Genomic DNA, 5,118 nt, shown 5'->3' with positions numbered 1-5,118 from the left:
CAGGACACTGTCCTGTGCTCTGAGCCCCACTCTCTCCTCAGGCGTCTCTTACCACAGATCTTGCTATATAGCAGGAAACATGCAAATAGAGCCCTCCCTCTGCTGTTGAAAACCAGCCCAGCCCTGACCCTCCAGCTCTGGGAGAGGAGCCCAGCCCTGGGATTTTCAGGTGTTTGCATTTGGTGATCACGAATGAACACAGAGACTGAACTCACCATGGAGACTGTGCTGAGTTAGATTTTACTTCTTGCTATTTTGAAAGGTAATTCATGGAGAAATAGAAAAATGAGTGTGAATGGACATGAGTGAGGTAAACAGTAAATATGTGTAACAGTTTCTGACAAGGGTGTATTTTTGTTTGCAGGTGTCCAGTGTGAGGTGCAGCTGGTGGAGTCTGGGGGAGGCTTGGTTCAGCCTGGGGGGACCCTGAGACTCTCCTGTGCAGCCTCTGGATTCACCTTCAGCAGCTATGCCATGAGTTAGGTCCACCAGGCTCCGGGGATGGGACTGGAGTGAGTCTCAGCTATTGGTAATGATGGTAGCACATACTACGCAGACTGTGAGGGGTCGAATCACCATCTCCAGAGACAATGCCAAGAACACGCTGTTTCTGCAAATGAACAGCCTAAGAGCCAAGGACACGGCCGTGTATTACTGTGCAATATACATAGTGAGGGGAGGCCCGTGTGAGCCCAGACACAAACCTCCTGCAGGAAAACTCGGGGGAATCAGCTGCAGGGGCGCTCAGGACCCACTGATCAGAGTCAACCCCAGAGGCATGTGCAGATGGAGGCTGATTTCCTGTCAGGATGTGGGTCTTCATGTTCTTCTGACAGTTTCTCTAGTGAAACTTTCTAAGTTTAGAATTCTGTGCTTACTATTATCATCCCTTCATATTTTTATTTTTTTAAATTACACTTTAAGTACTGGGGAACATGTGCAGACCAAGCGGGTTTGTTACTTAGGTATACACATGCCATGGTGGCTTGCTGCATCTGTCACCCCGACATCTACCTTAGGTATTTTTCTTAATGCTATCCCTCTCGACATAATATTAAAAAGATCATTTTAATATGAAGACCTGTTCTCACATGCACAAAATGCAGATGACACTTAGAGATGAACATTCCTCAACCGTGGTCACCAGCATCAGAGTCCTGAGGAAACTCAGTGGCGCCTGGTTAGTCTTCTCCAATCAGACCCAGGACAGAAACCTCAGGGAGATTCCCATACGAGAACAGTCTTTAAGCAGTTAGATCACAGCCACCAGAGAGGCTGGGCCAGGGTCAGTGTCATGTAGAACCTCACAAATTTCATGTCTGACTCTTCTCCTGACACTAAAGCCAATCAGCATCAGCTGTGATCTGGGGCTTCTTTTGATTCTATTTCATTTTCTTCCTTTGCAGTGTTTGTTCTTGCCTTTATATTTGCTTTTCCTGCTTCCTGAAGAAGAAACAGATAGTCTCCAAAGTATACATTCCAGGCCTCAAGGCATTTTCTTGGAGCGCAGGTGGGGCTCAGGCTGTGGCTCCTGCAGCCACATGGGAGAGGCTGATGGGCTTCCTTCTCTCCCCATTTGCTCAGGACCCTCCACTGTGTGGTGTGTAGACTCATCTGGGAATGCAATTGGCCATTAGTAGTGAAGGGATAAATTTACTTGAACAAAATGGGGTGTGGATGTGGAATTAATCCTGTTCTATGCAAACTGTCAGAGTCATCTATTTCAGAAGGAGTGTTAGAAAGAGCTTGTGAAATGTATCAGAATCGAAATGGAGCCACTTATGCTAAAACTCCAATGAATGAAGCTGGGGAAGGCCATGAAGGAGGGTCTAACACACATATTTCTGAGAGCAAGAACTGTCATAAGTAGACTCTGCACAGCCACAACCTTGCACAGAGGCCACCACAGCCTTCAAATAATTACTTCTCCAAGTGTATCTGCCCAGCAACTGCCTGTTCAAACTCACAGCAATGTCAACCCTGTGACTGATCCTTCCTGCCCAGGATAATTGCGTCAAAACCGCTTATGTAACCTTCCCTATTTTTCCTTAATTCTTTATTTGCCTTTACCAGCCTGAATGCCCCCACACACATTTCAATTGCAATAAACATCCTGGAATAAATATTACGTTTTAGAGTCTCTTTGTGTCTGTTATTCAGGGTTGACAAGATACAGATTGACACGCCACATTTCGGTGATACATAGAGGATGACAGTTTTTGGAGATGGCTAGGAATATCCAATGTCCATGCATTAGCATCACAGCTGAATAGATATGCCTAACATTTGTCTATCCCATATGGCAGAACCACAGAATGAAATAAACAGCTAAGACTAGACTGGATAGTTGAAAGGAGAGACCTCGAAGGAAGCAGGGGAGAGGAGAGGTCCCTGTGGTTATCAGAAGCCCAGTAGGGCTGTGTGAAAGCACCCTGTCTCTGCAGCTTCATACTGAAAGGCTCACACAGACCCAGAATCACATGAGATTACCCCTGTTGAGTAAAGTTAAATAAAATAACCACAAGAGGCCCCATGGCAATCACACATATCATCAATCCTTACTACAAAATAATTCCTCAGTGCTTGCAAACCCCGAGCTCAATTTGGAGAGCTGGAAGGAATTCATGTAGCTGTATTGCCCCAGATTAGGAGCAAACTCTGTACTCCCTTCCCACCACCCACTCCTTTAGCCAAATTGCTGCAGCCTGATACCACCTTGAGACAAGAGACACTTCTGGAGGGTCCCCTTCTTTTAGGCCAGTAGTCATTCGTGTTTCCACACTGAGCCTCTGTTTCCATTCCATCAAACACGTAGAAGTGGCTGATGCCACAATATTGTCTACACAAAGCCTCGACCCAAGATCACCTTTGACCCTGGTGTTTCCCAGCAGGAAACCAACCCATGAAGAGACCAAAAACAAGTCACAAAATTAAAGCTGTAATTAAAGCTCTCCCGTCAAAGAAAAACCCCAGGATTCGATGGCTTTACTGCTGAATTATCACAAACATTTAAAGAAGAAACAATACATACACTCCTCAAAATATTCAAAAAAATAGAGGGGGAGGGAATACTTTCAAACTTACCACATGGGACCAATGTTACCCTGATATGAAAACCAGACAAGGAAGTAAAAAAAAAAAAAAACTACAGGCCAATTATCTTTTATGAATATAGATACAAAAATCCACAAGAAAATCTTAGCAACCCCAATTCAACAACACATTAAAAATCATTCATCATGACCACGTAGTTTATCCCAGTGAAGTAAGGATGGTCCAGCATATGCAAATCAATCAGTGTGACACATCACATCAACAGAAAGGAGAAAATACATAAGATCAGGCCTCACCTTGTCCTCCTCACTCAAACCTGCCTTCAGTGCTTTGTTGCTCTTGGCCAGTCCTGCTGTACTTGATCTTCTGTGATTCCTCTCCCAGATCCTGAAATACTGGGCTTCTGTGCACCTGCAGTCTTTCTTCTCCTTGGACATGGAGATCCTGTATCCTCAGAGAAGAGTGATGCCTCATTGTCGCTCCCATAGCCCATGCAAACAATTCCTCCAAGACAGTTGTGTGTTTTCCTGTAAGGAATTGAAAGGGGATGTGGGGAACTGGTGCATGTGTGTGTGTGTGTGTGTGTGTGTGTGTGTGTGTGTGTGTTTACTGTGGTACAAAAAGAGTCCTCAGACCTGTTATGATGTGGTGACCTAGGTTATGCTGTCACTCAAGGCTACCAAGGGGCCTCCATGAAGAGAAATCCAGAAAAGGATAAGAGTATGAACAAAGAAGCAAAACCTGGGGAGCAACAGGTAGGGGATCAACAGGGGTGACTCAGTGGGGCAGGGAAAACACCACGTACCACAGAGGGTGAGAACCATGGGCTCAGCAAAGAGGAGAACTCATTCAGCATTTCCCCCAACCCCCCGCCCCCAAAGAACTGTCTTGTACAAGGAAAGTTCACAATGGAGAATCTCCAGCTTCAGCTGGGACTCCAAAATACGCAGTGGGACTTCAGACTATACGTCCTGGAAACAAGGTGTTTTCTTGGTTCCTATCCCTTTTCTTTCCTCTCCATCCCGCAAACCTGCTTGTTTCTGTCACCTGCCTTCCTGCCCCGGGGGTGGGAATGGATGCATTGACACTCAGCAGAGGAATGCTCTTTCAGAGGAGGAATGGGTTTGTGTCATCTGACACCTGAGCAGGACACTCAACCCTGGGAAGAGGCTCTGAGACAGAGGGTCACCATGGATTCTGCCCCTTACATGTGTAGGGTTTCTGGCACACACGCACTCCTCCTCAAATTCTGTTTATACCCAGCATCAGTGCTCCCCAGTGTTGCTGCTGATCCATCCCATCCACTCAAGCCCCTATCCAGGGGCCTGTCACACCCAATGCATACCCTAGGTGGAAAAGGTGTATCCAGAAGCCTTGCAGGAGACCTTCACTGAGGCCCCAGGCTGCGTCACCCCAGCCCCAGACTGCACCAGCTGCACCTGGGAGTGGGCACCTGTGGAGAGGAGACAGGAGTTGGTGAAGTCTCACTTAACTGGCCTGGTTTCTCCCTCAGTCCTGGGACTGGGGATCCCCTAACCTGTTGCCGCTGCCACCAAAAAGAGGATCCTTCAGGTCCAGTCCATGGTGAGGAGCTGTGCTCTAGGGGCTTCTCCAAGGAGGGATGTGGTTGTTGGGTGATGCTCTCAAGGCACAGAGATCTCCCTATTCACCTCAGTTATTTGCATATGCAAGAAGGATGCTATTTAATAGCCCAATTCCTGACCTACTATGAGAAAGAGCAAATAGATGACAGGCACATGGACGACACAATTGTAGAAGCTGAGGGTTCAATCCAGAATCCTGTTAGAAGCCATGCGTCTCTCACACATCCCTGAATTCTGTGTTGACAGAGTTTTCCCCACTAGGTAACAGGCTCCCCCAAGACACACACCACACTTTAAACTCACATTTGAATATCTCAGAGGCAACTTGAACCATTTCTAGACCTTTATATGTGAATCCATTATTTTGGAAGTGAGTGTGTTTTTCCCAAAATGGCACTTATTTATAAGAAAGGATCTCTTCCTGACCTCTCACTGCTTACTATTAAGATATATAACAATG

General features: G+C 46.4%; 2 long non-coding RNA genes across 2 annotated transcripts; one reads left to right on the top strand and one right to left on the bottom strand.

The window, feature by feature from the left end:
• The first annotated feature begins 123 nt into the window (after nt 1-123).
• Nucleotides 124-472, top strand: LOC116547812. The gene is made up of 2 exons (XR_004267187.1): nt 124-262; nt 365-472. It is a non-coding gene; the product is annotated as an uncharacterized LOC116547812 (long non-coding RNA).
• A 3,937-nt stretch (nt 473-4,409) lies between these two features.
• On the bottom strand, nt 4,410-4,684 carry LOC116547813. Its single transcript, XR_004267188.1, has 2 exons — nt 4,592-4,684; nt 4,410-4,507 (listed from the first exon to the last, which is right to left on the bottom strand). It is a non-coding gene; the product is annotated as an uncharacterized LOC116547813 (long non-coding RNA).
• Between the last annotated feature and the right edge of the window lie 434 nt (nt 4,685-5,118).

This window comes from Sapajus apella, unplaced genomic scaffold (genome assembly GCF_009761245.1).
Source record: "Sapajus apella isolate SASKATOON/1434 unplaced genomic scaffold, GSC_monkey_1.0 scaffold4860, whole genome shotgun sequence".
NCBI classification, from domain to species: domain Eukaryota; kingdom Metazoa; phylum Chordata; class Mammalia; order Primates; family Cebidae; genus Sapajus; species Sapajus apella.
This window is presented reverse-complemented; position numbering and strand designations above follow the sequence as displayed.